Below are 14,753 nucleotides of genomic sequence, written 5' to 3' on the forward strand. Positions count from 1 at the left end.
ACGTTGAGAAGAATTGAGAAATTTGGTTATCAAAATAGTAGAATCGCTAAGACACCATATGATCCTTCTGTAGCTTTATTCAAAAATGAAAGTGGTGTTTCGGTTGCACAACTAAGGTATTCCCAAATTATTGGGAGCTTACGGTATCTGGCAAATGACACGAGACCAGATATATCTTTTTCTGTCTCTAAGCTGGTTAGATACACTAGTTGTCCTGACAAAACTCATTGGGGTGCTTTGGATAGAGTACTAAGGTACTTAAAGGGCTCGGTGTCACTGGCCATACATTATGGCAAATTCCCTGTTGTTCTTGAGGGATATAGTAATGCTAGCTGGATAGCCAAAAACTCCGAGAGTAATGGGTGCTCAGGATATATTTTTACCTTAGGTGGGGGCGCAGTCTCCTGGAAGTCTGCAAAACAGACTTTGATAACCCGGTCTACGTTTGAAGCCGAGTTATGTGTGTTAGATACGACTGGTATCGAGGCAGAATGGCTATTTGGGTTGTTATCACAACTTCCCATTGTAAGTCAGCCTCTTCCATCGATTGCTGTACATTGTGATAGCCAAACCACAATAGCAAAGGTAAGGAGTCGTAAATACAATCAAAAGACCAAACGACACATCCAAGTTAGACTGAAGTCTATAAGGGCATTAGTGTCAGACAGAGTAATGAGCATTGACTTTGTGGGAACAAAGGACAATATGGCTGATCCTTTGACGAAAGGATTGAATCTGTCACAAGTTCACAAGTCCAGATTGGGGATGGGACTGAAAACCCATGAGTGATGTATCTACGACGGCAACCCAACCTTTTGAGTGGAGATCCCACAAAGAAGGTTCAATGTGGTATCAACAAGTCGTAAGGGTATGTCGAAGCACCAAATAGACTGATACTTTGTATCTGGAGTCTGTCTCTTGAAATTTTGGAAGGTGCTGCTACTGCAAGTATAGTAAGAATTTATCTCTGAATGGGGTCAAGTCTTAAAAGACGAGATGCTAGTAGTGCATCCCTGGAGACGCCCAACTAAGTGAATGTCGTTGTTCGGCCGCAACTAAGGAATTGAGTTATTCCTGAAAGCATTCATGAACAGGATCAGGACACATGGCCTAAGTGTCAACCCTAAAGATCAACACAAAGCTGGTGGCTTGTTGTTACTGACAGACGTTATCACACTCACAGGCTTAAATTCAAGGCTTAGTTTCATTTGACCTGGTGACAACTGACGTTAGATAACTTAGACAGTGGTTCAAACCGGAAGGTACCATTGTTGAAAGCAAGTCATGGAAACTTGAGTTCAAATCTATGAGTTTGTGGGGGATTGTTGAATTTGAATTTCAAAAGCTGAAAACACACAGATTTGTAACAGCAATTTGTAACAGCAACAACATTGAATTCACTTTCAATTTGGTTTGATCTGCATTTGATTGAGATGGAAAAACTGCCACCAAATTTTACTGCTGCTTCATTTCATTTGGACAGTTTCATGTGGGGAAATTATTGCCATTGTGTCCTTCTTTATTGCTGAATTTTTTGGAAGCCTATATATAGGCTTGTCCATTCTTCATTTGAGACACACCACAAACAACAAACTCCAATTCTTGAGTTTTCTCTAATTCCCTCTTTCGGCTTCTATATTGTGTCTAAGATTTGAGACTCTTGTTTCAATAACAAGCTTTTGAGTGTTTGATCGAGGTGTTTTTTGGTATAGTGCTGAAATCGAAGAACTGTAACTGTCTTATCCTGGGAGAAATTACGTTGCGCCCGGGGCACTGCTGATACGGGGCGTATATTTTCTTTAAGGCAAGCAGTAATTCTGCGATTCGGTTAAAAATTTACGACTTCAAATTGGACTGAGAATTGTTACGATACAATTCTCATTGTAAGTTTTTTATTTAAATTTCTTGTCATAAATAGTGTTTCTGATTGCTTTATGTTATCTATTCCAACGTGGCTTTATTGCTTTTGATTTCTAAATCCAATTGAAATATTTCAAAACATTGTTTCGATTACTTGAAACCAAATTATTTTTCCAACAGTTTGCGTAATTTTAGTTTTAAAGAATTTCAAATGGTAGCATTTCAAATTTTGACAGTATTTCAATTTCTTCGTGATCCGATGTAAATAATTTCAAATTCAGGAAAAATTTAAACCATGAGAATAATTCCAAGTGGCATAATCTAAAATATGTAATCGGAATCAGGAATTGACATGTGCAAGAAATATACTTTGTGTCAAAGAAACATAAAGGTAAAAGCCAAAAAAGGCGTCCATGAAAAGGGCATATGGGTCCGTTGCTTTTGTAGTTTTTCTTCAAAATTATACACATGATTTAATTTATTTTTTTTTTTTTTGGAGAAGCAAGGTTAGCCGTCGTAATCCACAAACCTGCTAGAGAGGATTGTGTCCACATTATATGTGTGCGCAAGAATTTATGCAGCTAATTTACTATCATAAAAAATTAAATCGAACCATATGAGAATCAAACGTACAAGTTCTGACGTATGTTTTTAGTCTTACCAAATACCCTGACAGCAAGAATTCGAACCTGCATCATGATTTTGGGATCATTCAAATAATTGTTCGTGATGCATGAGAATGTCACTAGAAGAAATATAATATTTAATCATAATTAATTGTCATAGTTAAAAAAATAGTAGTAGTAAATAGTTATTGATCGCGGTCATACAATGTTTATTGACCGTATCTTTTACGAGGGTAATTAAAATATTTGTCATGATGAATAAGATAATTTTTTGCATCGATTTTATTCAATCATGATTAATAATTATCATTTATCATGACTTTTAGTTCATAACAATTAAAATATGACATTAATTATTTTTTTTCTAGTTTTTCATGATCAATCATATTACTCTTTTGATTATCATGTACCTTAAATGTTTTATCGGAATAAATAAATTGATTAGTATAAATCATACTGTATATATTTAATACTTTAAAGAAACTACAACTACTACAAGTAGGTTTATGCAATTATATCAGTTAAAATATTAATATTAAATAATTTTTTTTAATAATTTAATTTTTTAAATGAGATAATCGTTAAAATATGGTATTAGAATTAAAACGATACAGAAATGGTGTTAATCTCACCTTATATACATAAGAAGTAAAAAACAAAAAGTGTACGTTTTTTCATTTATCAATAGCTACTTTTCATAAAATGGTTATATTTTTTTACTAACATCAATATTTTTCTCCAAACAGTGTATAATTATAAATAAAGAATTATTGAAAAGACCGGAAGTGTAATTTCAAAAAAAAAATCAAAAAAAGTATAATTTTGCAATTTTAGATGAAGTAAAAATATTAAGATGAAATATTTAGTTTGAGATACGATTATTGTTGAGCGAACGAGCCTATCACCTCAACCTTCATAAAATGTCAATTTAGTTAAAACTTCACCTTCGTAATAACGATAGATTCACAAAATATTATTACGGATAGACTTTAAACTCATAATATCTCTATAAAATTAAACGACAAATCAATTAATAATTCAAATAATTCTTTTTCGCGTGTCAATGAAATTAAAATTAAAGACTTAGATAAATATTTAATAGTTGTATCATCATGACTTTGAGCATGTAATTGTTGAAGGAATAATTGTTAGCACTCTCATTTTTGTAGTGAGGTTTAGTCCCACATGAATAGTTCACGATTGCATATTTATTTAAATATGCCAAACTCACTATATATGCATGCAAATTATTACATCTGCCTTAAATCATGTGGAATTGTCCCTATTAAAAAATATGTATTGGGTGGAGTACAACTAACTTTTATAATTATAATTTTCTTTTATTATTTGGAGAAATGTCGCTTCATTTTAACAATAATCTAAGAATTAGATCACTTTATTTGTCAACTTTATTTATTTTGTGTTGAACTATCCAAAATGTTATTGTACACTATAGATTATAATTTTACTTATTTCTTTAATCTTTTCAAAAAATATTTATGGCTTTAGTGATTTTTTTAACTTTTTTTCATTCAAATCGTCCATTATATATATATATATATAATATAATTTTAAAAGAATACAATAAGAGCAAAATTAAGTTGGTAATTGGACCCGGCAAAACCAGGTTTGAGACCCGCCCCAGTATAATATATATTTTTTTAATTTTTTATTTTACTTCTCATCACTTATAAGTCTGTCTTCTCTTCTCCAAATTAAAACGCATTAAAGTCTAAATATTAATAAAATATTATGTTATTTTATTTGTTTATTGTTGAATACTTACTCAATAGTTGGTGAACTAAAAGTTTATTTCAAATACTTAACGATAAGGAAGATCCAAAAGTTGTTGCTAATGTTTAATTGTTATGAATTGTTTAGATTGTTTTGTTAAGAATAAGTTCACTTGTAAGTTTAGAATATTTTCTTTTACTAGAATATTGGTGAACAATTTTATTTTTAGTTGATATTTGAATTTTTTTCTCTTTGTAGAACCGACAAAATAAAATAACCAATTCTATTGGGTTAACCTCACCTCATAAGATTTTGTTCACGAGCAAGCCCAAGTACCCCCCTTTCCCCCCACGTTGCCACCTCTAGGTAAAATTAATGTCTCAAGTCTCCTTCCAAAAATTAAATAATTTCATCAAACGTCATAAAAATATTGATAATTTTTTAAATAATCAAGAAGTATTTATAATAATACCAGATTTGAAAAGATTTTATTGTAGCGTGGCATTGTTATTTCTTAAACTAGTCGATATTTTGTCTTAACAATTGTATTATTCTATATTACGTAACCATCATTAAGAGTTGATCAACGTGTACACTCAAAAAACAATGCAATTGTGTAGTTTAGTTGAATTCACACCCAAGAGTTTAAACTGTTGAAAGGAAGAATGATTTATATTTAATATATTTAACACACCCCGTTAAATAAATGCAGCATTCTTTTGTCAAGCCTTCGCACGTGAAACTCTAATTTTATTTATAAATATGTAACAATAAAATTAAGCTCCGGACCTCGAATTTGCCCCGAATTAAATACATTTTATTTAAAAATTTAAACTGTACAATATTTAATATTTAATATTTCTAACCTGATGATTCATTAAATGCAATTTAAGCTACGTAGATCAAAAAACCACCATTGAAAGATCCCAAGTACATTACAATTTTTCATCAGCAGCTCCAGAGACCATCGTCCGTACGTGTTCGAACACAATCCTGGACATGTCAAAGAAGCAACAAACATCGTTTTCAAGAGTTATAAAAGGGATTGATTGTACTTGAGTTGTTCCTGAAATAGCTAAAAATTACCAACTTCTCCATTCTCGGTTCCCTCTTTCAGCTGAGTTGATAGTTTAGCCATTGTACGGCACCATGAATTTTCAAACATGCAGAAGGTATTGCTGTGTGTTCAATGTTGCAGCACGTTTGGGATAAAATTCGACTGGAGCTGCAAACAAGTGAAAGAAGACATGAACTAAGATTTAATCTAACTAAAGATTCAATGCTCAAAGAATAATATCCATGCTTTGCTCACTTGAACCAAACGATGAAGGCCACGAGTTCCAGAAAAACCAAGACATTGCATTGTTTGTATTAAGGTAGAGTTTACGCATTCTAGAGCAAGTGAAAGATGCCTAATTCGTAGCATGGGCTATGAAGTGGATATAGACGATATATTGACACAGTCACAAGGCTGCATATATGTGGGGGAGAAGATAACATCCCATTATACACACCCCATGTTTTAAAAATGGAGTATGTGTCGATGAATGCTGCACCACTGCACGAAGCAATAGGTGCAGCATCAACAAGCACGGTTATGAGGTCACGACTGACCCCGGCTTTACATGTAAACTAGGTTACAAATCACAAAAGTTTCCCCCACGTCAGTGCTATCAATTAAGCAAACAGCTATGTAGATATGCAGTTATTGCAACTGAGCATGCAACCAACAAAAACTGGTAGTTCGCATGAAAGTTCAGGACGGCGAGTCGGGCTTAGTACCACTATCAACAATAACAAAGAATACTGGCCTAAATACAGGATTTAGAATCTGTCAGTCGGAGGGTAAAGGTCACCAACTTCCATGCATATTCCTGGGACAGAAGATGTTAAATAGGTAGTTGCAAAATCTTTTCATGTAAACAAGAGTAAAGAAGTGAAAGCTAATTATAAAATTCATAACTAACACCATTTTCGGACAGCAAAACATGCATAAATCATCTTCAAAGAGATGACGCAATGAGGGGAATGAAGTTCCATACTGCCATTCTTCACTGAAACTACTATAAGCAGGCAGTATCACTCATTGCTGTTAAAAGTTTAAGTAGATAGTGAAGACAAGAACAGCTGTTTAGCATTTTCAATTGCTTATGGCATTATCTTCATCAGATGTCTTTTCTATTCTAGTACTATGATGATCTGAGGCATGGTGATTTTGCTCCTTAATCTTCATGGAATACAGAGACATAGCATCGCATAAGACATGTAAGACACATGGACATCCACCATACACAACACAACACTGTGGGCTAGCAAATGTTGATCCATAACCTCTAAGGTGACTACTTTAACAATGTAAAAATAGAGAAGGTCAACCATGTTAAAAGTGGCATATAACTACTTAAGAAGGTAAAGTCACCTCTTGCCTTCATAGATAATTTGGAGACACGGTATTGTGCAAATATGTAAGCTTTTCAGCCATAGAGAAGGCACAAATGTCAGCCTTGTTCATGTAAAAGGCTAGTAAGTGCACAGTTTAAGTGAAAAAAACAACTCCGCAACAAGTAGAACATGGAAGACAAACCATAATGGATGAGTCTTCCCCAGCTATAGGATACAGGTCTCTTCTGCCTTGTCTACCGCATATGTGGCAGAGAAGATTCCAGTTACCACATGTAAATCCACTGATAAACTAATTAAGTGAACTAGAACATAATTAAGCACCTATTAATTGAAACCAAAAATATATCTTAGTTCAGAAATACATGCGTTCTGAATAAAATACCCCTCTGCCTTTTTAACATTAGCAGAGGCTTTGATTTTGACTTGTGAATATATACATATTATATGTATATGCGCGAAGTGCAGAGAGAGAACAAACTTGCAAGTGCGTCAAGCTCTCAATTTTACTTCTGGAGCTTGTCCGCTTTCAGTAATTACCATGCCCTCAAATCCTTGTCACCTTTCACAACTTCAGTGTGCTTAACTTCAGGCAAGGTTCTATTCACTATGCAATGCTAGCAAAAGAGGTAAGAATTTTTGCATATTTTACCTGGTGGCATTCTGTGAAAATTAATCCTTGAGGTTAACAAGCATATATGAATATGGAAAACTCTCTCTATCACAAAAATAGACCTAATTAAAAAACTATTAGATGGCAGTCTGACAGCTGTTATGGTGGTAAGGCAGAAAGAATAATAATTTATATTTTTACAAAGCTCAAAATCAACATCACTGCCATAATAAGCAACCAAGTCATGCAGCAACTGACTATTGTATTCATCAATTGCCATCGCATTTCTAGGGCCCTTAGCCATATATGGAATCAGATGAAACTAAGAACATACTTTTGAGAGTGTCTTATTGGAAACATGCAGAGAAACAAAGGGCCTCACTTGGAGATTGACACTTGAAGAACCGTGCGATGAGTTTATAATGGGACCACCTGGCTGAATATACAACTCTCCACATGAGAAACCAAGCATGACATTACATTTATTTCTCCACTGTATTGCAGGCAGCGAGGACTTATTTAACTGGTGACGAATGACAAGTCAGTGACTTCACAAAGGATGCAGAAAAAACACTACGCCAGAAAGATAATAATGCATATCGAGCACTCAAGATATCCTGGTATATTGACCCTGAAGTAATTAGGATTATGTAATGAAAGTGAGCTGTAACATTATTTTCATGACCAATTCCATTCCATGCCTCTACATTAGCATATTCTCATAAATAACATATCTTACAAAAACTTCTTCAAACTACCCCTTTGTTGGATATTGAATGTCTTTGATCTCCTTCTGTTATGTCACCTAGTGATATGCCTTTTGCCTGGAATAGAAAATTATTTCCAGAAACACCATAAAATCAAAGCAGTAAGTAATGTAAGGAACAATCAAGCTACAAGCTTAAAGTTCTCAGGAAAATAATTCACAGTTATATTTTTGTGGAATTACCTAATTTTCAAGTCATGAATTAGATATCATGCATAATCAGCCCCCTCACCACCCCCATTCCAAACACATCTATGAGCCTCAATTTACTCTTCTTACTCCTATGAAGTTCTGATTTCAGAAAAGAGAAAAAGAGCATGCTTAATCTCGTTTCTTTTTCCTCTTCTTTTGTCTCTTGTCCTATCACCCCCAACTCCAAAGTTTATAGCACGCATAGAAGTCCATGCATGTACAGAATAATATATCGAGATAGAAGTTGAGATTTCATATATATCAACTAATTGAAAATACACTCACCAAGGTTGTACCTAATTGAAAATGTATGCATCAAGGTTATCATCCGTCGACTTTCATAACTTCATACTTACTCTTTATATTGACGTTCCTTTTCTTCTATTGATATAAGTCGATTTTATGACATTTAAAAACTATTCTCATACAAATGACAATTTTCTTCATTGCGTGCTACCTTCCTTTTGGATTCTTGCAATAATGACAAATTACTGAAATTTGAAATTTCTTTCCCATCGCTTCCCAAAAGACCCTTCCTTAAATTAATGGTAAAGACCAACAGATGAGAACAAAAGAAAAGGCTTTAACGTCAGATGATTCATTTAGCCCCCTTTCACCACCAACCATACCCACTCCCTCCCACCAAACACCATCATGACCATGTTATACCATGGCACCGCCGGCACCTCACACCGCAGCCGCTACAATGATTTACCACCATCCTTTCAGATCAATGAAGCGATCACCAGGAAGAAACTCCCGGCCACCATTCTGTTTGCCATTAAGATTGCCAAAAGCATCAACTATAAGATCCACCACCAAATCTTTAAGCGCATGACAAGGAATGGAGCATAAAGAAGATCCATGATGGCAATCAAATCTAATTGTTGAAATGGTATGGAATAAAATACAAGATCTACCCACTTTTGTACCCTGTGGTGGTTTCGAAGAGACGATATGCTTTACATTTGTTAATTAGGGATTTATCTTTTGAATCGCTCAATAGCTATAGAGGTGTGATGGCTCAGTCTCTCTTTTTTCCCTTTTCTAGAATGACACGATGTGAATCTTTCAGAATTCTTATTTGTTCTTTTTTAGGGGCTAGCACCACAGATGCATGGATGAGAAACATGGAGGAGAAATGGCTTGGGGGTTAATATTCGCTTCGGCGGTGGATTTTGTTGGTGGCCTCAATTGTCTTTTTCAGGTTTCATATGTTGTTAGTCGGTGGTTTTGATTGTGGTTTTCAGGTTCATATATTATTGGTGGTGGTTCTAATTTTGGTTTTCAGGCTCATAAATGGGGCAACACTTCCTTGTGTTGACTGCACATTTTAGATCTATGTGAAGGTCAGGCATTCTGCTGCAAAAATAGTGAAAGAAAACTGCGGTCTCTGCGGATTTATGAAAGCCATGGGAGCAGATGTAGATTTGGGTGATAAGGGAATGGAAGTGGAGAGAACTACTCCTTGTAACAAGAATAGTTGGAAAATTGATTTTACTTAGAAGATGCTCTCTACTTAATTACATTATGGTAGGATGAAGAATCTATATGAACTAACCAAGTTAAATTCTGCCATTCAACAGCAAAACGTCTAGTGAATGTCTTCCACATGACTTCTCATTTCTTCTGATATTCTCATTACAATATGTGCAGAGTACTGCCCCTTCCCTGTAGATGGCTTCATCATCCATCCATATAAAATTGTAATCCAGGTTCTCAAATTCATTTGATTTAGACAAACTTCACCATTTACTCTTGTTATATACCAATAACACTGTAACATCTTTTTTTTCTTTCAGGAAAATACAATTTCAGATGAGTAAGTCCAGTGACCGCAAGAATTGGTTAACAAGAGCTGAGTTGATTAACCCATCACCAGAATTACAAATTCTGATGTGAGTACTCAGCTTTACCCCTCTCTACAGAAAAAAATTACTTTGAACAACTTCCATTGTCATATAGTCTTGTGTTGAACATATTGCTTTTTGAGTGTTATTTGTTGCATTAGTTCCCTTTTATTTATGTCTGGATTGCCATCTATTCTTGCATAATTTTGTGTTACACTTTCAGCAGACCTACTCAACTCCCCCCTGAAGAGGATCAGGAATTTTTCATGGAAGAATAAAGAATCCAAAAGTAGATTTATCTCATAATTAAAACAGATGAGCTTAGAGCCCAGCAGCTATCAACAGAGACCCCAAATGCCCAGTGAGCAATTTGAATTGTACCTTTGGCCTTTAGTATAGAGATAGTAACGAGGAACTTTCATCCAACAGGCTGAAGTCTATTTTCTATAGATGCATATTTGGGAGAAAATTAAAGGTGCACAATGCTATTCAGGCACATATGATATTTTTCATTCTAACCTATGAGTGATAAGTTGTGAGTAGAAACTTATCTGCTAGCGAAGGGTAAGGCTACACAGCCCTGCTATATGAATATCCTGCAGTGGCCTATACCTTCGAATCTCAGCTTTTCGATTAACAACTAATGAGTTCATGAAACAAATGGCATCTAGAGATATAATTGACCCTTCCTATTCATTTCTTTTGAATAAGTTCGAAATGACACAGGGTGCCCACCAGTCTGGCGGCCATAATAACTATTCCGTGATGGGGCTGTTGGCACAAATCATGCTACGACATGAGCCAGTGGTTGGCAGGTAAAATCCCCTGCAAACTCCATCTCTTATATTTCAAATAGAAATCTCTTATCAAAGTTAGAAAAAGATCTGTCTTAAAATCATATTTATCAAACCTACCTCTGTGTGTGGGACCTAGTATATATTATATATATTCTAGAAGAGCAATAGATAACTGAAACAACATGAACACCACAACCTGCAATGAAGAATAGTAAAATTTAAAGAGGAAAAGAAACCTGGAAAGCCTGCTCTTTTATCCCAACACTGAGCCGTTCATTGAACAGACTAGAAAACCAAAGGCCGACTGTTAGCTGAAGTTGCAGGATGGTGAAAATTTTGTAGACTACAATTCAAGATATTAAAAAAAGTTAAGTGTTACATAAGCAGTACATATGAGGACAAGTAAGTTTAGCAAATACAGATCAAGTAGAATGATGCGTTCCCATCAAAAATGAGTTTTTTCCAGTCTCTCAGCTAACCAGCCTATAATCTCCATCAGAATTAGGGATCCATTGGCCTCATAATGCAGAAAAAATTGATTCTTGGAACAAATAGCAGAAAATAAAACTCCTTACAACTTTGTTTTCCTCCAAAAGGAACAGCTGCATCTCTAACAATCCCATAAGTTGCACTAGGAACCCTATGATCCCAAAATAACAAAATCGATGCACAAAAAGGTTGTTGCTACAAATCAGCCCCACGTACACAACTCATTATCTTCTGACCAATTACCCAAGCACCACCAAGAGTACAAACCTAAACTTGTAAAAATCTAATGCCCCAATATCTCATTGCCTACAGAATTTACATCAGGCAATTCAATCCCCTGTTGGCCTCTGAGAACCACAACCAGGTCTGGAGGAGGCCTTCTTTTTTCTTTTTTTGTGTAACACCAGCATTCTATCAAACACCTTGACTACATATTTTCATTAAAAACTACACCACCCCGACATACACTATAGCAACTAATACCCATTAGCTGGAAATCACAGCAGCTTCGCCTGCCCTCCCACGGCTGTATATTACTGATATGAAACTCAAGAATACTGAATATCCTATGGAAGATCCACTCTTGCACCTCACTGGACTTCGATTTCTCAAAACATAAATTCCCATCTAACCATCCTTGATTCTTGAGTATTAAACTCACAAAAGAATTTAATCGAATTACTTGAACTTTATCCCATCATACATTATTCTTTTTTCCTTTTTTTCCTTCTTCAAAAACATTCAGGAGCAAAATCAGATGAATCCCACAAAATACACCCTCAATACCAAATGAAACAGCATCAAATTAGAATCATCAAAGTTTGTATGACGCCAGGAGTCATCGGAATCCTTACCTATGAAATCACCATGTCTCCATCTTCTGCGAGCAAAAATTCAGTGAAAGGGCGAATGTTCGTGGCATTTCCCCTAAAATATGTCGAGTATTTTAATGATGTAACATAACAAAATTCAAATTCCAAAATATGCAACAAATCGATGGAACATATTGAAGATATACAGTTGTTAATATCAATATACTGAGGACTTGATTGAACAAGAAAATTGGAACCTCTACTTGTACGAGACTTTTGGTTTGATTTCTCTCTCATGTATAATTGGTTGTTAATTAGTAATTTATTGATATTATGATATATTTAAGCTTATGTTGAAATATACAATTATATTTTTTTATTATACCCGATAAATTATTATATACATTACTTATTTTTATCATACAAAAGCTAGCGATCAACTCGTCATTCTTACTGGTACGTTTTATTCTTTTACATTGATGTAGCATTTTTTTTAAAACTTGCCGTATTTTGATACGAATGTTATATATCGTTATACAATTTTTTATATTTATTTCTTCAAAAATTCAATTAAAACACAATAAACATTGCTTAGCATTTGAGGGCTATTTTCTGATTTTGCTTATATATTGAAGATTGGACTATAGATTTTTGTTGTAGGGCAATACGATGTTTTGGAGTATGTCTTGACAAATTTATGAAATATAATATTAGAATTGTATCATAATGATTGTTACTTTTAGCTTTGAATAGTGAGATCTTGATAATAATTGTTGTTTCAGTAGCAATGGAGTTGAAGTTTTAGAATGAATTATTGTTGAAAACTTCATATTTACACTTGTTGGGAGACGTTTAAGCCTTTCGCTCCAGCCTCTAATAGGATTAGTTTCATCGTCTTTCGCTATTGCTCCTAATAGAATTAGTTTTATTTTTTATGAAGGACGAGGACGTCTGTGGAGAAAAAACAAAAAAAAGGGGTAACTTAAACAAAAGAGCGTAGATTTTTTAGTTCTTAAGCATAACTCATCGAGTCTTTTTATTACTCCAGACATGTATATGTAGGATAAAAATTATACTGGTATTCAAATTTTGTGATTAATATTATTTTTGTATCTATATAATGTCACTTTGATATTCAATTGATGTTTTTTCATTATCTTTTGACATAATGATTGTTTTAACCTTAGATATTAAAGTTTTTTTTTTTTTTTTTGGTTGCAAAAACCACCTAGAGGTGGGGGGAGCTTTTCGGAATCCCCAGTCCTTCTATATTAAAACACACAAAATAGTTACAGCGGGGAGAGCTACCTCCCTAAAATTTCTAGTAAAGCCATAAACAAGAAATACTACTCCCTTACAAATAGAGTAACAATAAACAAAGAGTACTGCTTCCTTACAACAAAAGACCCAAATAAGTGTCGTAGAAAAATTATGGCGAGTCAAAAAGGTTTTTGTTATCCCACCACGTCGTGGATCGCACAGCACCTGCAAACAAATCTGTACAAAAAGACCAAGCCAGAGTGTGTGTAATGTTCCAAAAGGATAAATAATGAATATAAGTATTAACGTGGAGATCATGTTTGTATGGCTAACAGCCTTTGAACCTGTGAAAGGGGTTCATAAGACCTGCAAAAGATATAACAACAAACAACTAGATAAAGGAGATCAGCAGAAGTGACAAAACCAAAAGGTAACCAGAGAAATATTGGTCCCAACGTCAACCATATGGATGAGTAACCTCCAAGGAACTCATATAGGTACAATGACAAAAACAGTATAGACTAGCTCAGATAGGACATCAAGTATCAGCAAAGAACTAGTCAGTAATGAAGTACCCCTAATTTCAATAAAAAATATTTTAACTAAAATTAAAGGTACTAGTACTTCTGATTCTAATAGCAGGCAAGGAGCAGGCGTCAAGTCTAATAAAACCTTTAGGAATACCAGTGATATTATCAGAGGATAAAATGGTAAGATGTTGGTTGAAACAAGCTTGGTTAGCAAAATAATTGGCCACTTGGTTACCCTCTCTAAAAATGTGTGATATCTTGAACTCAGTTTGGGATAGAAGCTTTCTAATTTGTTGCAGCAAGTTTTGAAGGTGCCATGGCCGTTGGGGGGAGAGGAAATAAGCTTAATGGCGATGTTGGCATCTATTTCCACCCAATTTTTCCTAATGTTGTTATCAATGCACAATTTAACACCTTTATATATAGCATTTAGTTCTGCTGCTGTGTTGGTCATGAGCCAAGATGTTCTTAGAATGCAAAGACAGTCTGACCTAGATGATTTCTGATGATGCCGCCTGCTCCTGCTACGTCTGGATTTTTTTTTGAGGCCCCATTCGTGTTCAATTTGAGCCATCCCCTATCTTGCTTAATCCAATTAATAATAGAGATTCTGGATGATATCTTCTGAGGGGGAAGTGAAATTTTAAAAAGAGAGGCAACAGATAGCTCTCATGAGGTTGGTTTTACCAAGAAGATGAAGATAATTGAGGGTTTGAAAGATAATACGATTAGCTTCCGTCAAATATGGCAGCATTCCTATGACCTTAGATATTAAAGTTAAAATAAGAAATATGTAAAAAAACATCTGCATATATTTCTATCAA

The 14,753-nt window shown here is 34.6% G+C and overlaps 2 long non-coding RNA genes across 14 annotated transcripts; one reads left to right on the plus strand and one right to left on the minus strand.

Moving 5' to 3' along the window:
- LOC105166072 lies at positions 4,983 to 12,453 on the minus strand. Of its 13 annotated transcripts, none has more exons than XR_002287481.1 (5): positions 12,397 to 12,446; positions 12,182 to 12,254; positions 11,075 to 11,181; positions 5,307 to 6,094; positions 4,983 to 5,213 (listed from the first exon to the last, which is right to left on the minus strand). It is a non-coding gene; the product is annotated as an uncharacterized LOC105166072 (long non-coding RNA). The 13 variants fall into 13 exon arrangements; XR_002287483.1 differs by having other exon boundaries at positions 12,346 to 12,409; XR_002287482.1 differs by lacking the exon at positions 12,397 to 12,446 and adding an exon at positions 7,616 to 8,057 and having other exon boundaries at positions 5,307 to 5,445; positions 11,075 to 11,123; positions 12,182 to 12,387.
- Positions 8,064 to 11,068, plus strand: LOC105166071. Its single transcript, XR_002287484.1, has 3 exons — positions 8,064 to 9,724; positions 9,848 to 9,906; positions 9,994 to 11,068. It is a non-coding gene; the product is annotated as an uncharacterized LOC105166071 (long non-coding RNA).

Source organism: Sesamum indicum, linkage group LG7, assembly GCF_000512975.1.
Source record: "Sesamum indicum cultivar Zhongzhi No. 13 linkage group LG7, S_indicum_v1.0, whole genome shotgun sequence".
Classification (NCBI taxonomy): Eukaryota; Viridiplantae; Streptophyta; class Magnoliopsida; order Lamiales; family Pedaliaceae; genus Sesamum; species Sesamum indicum.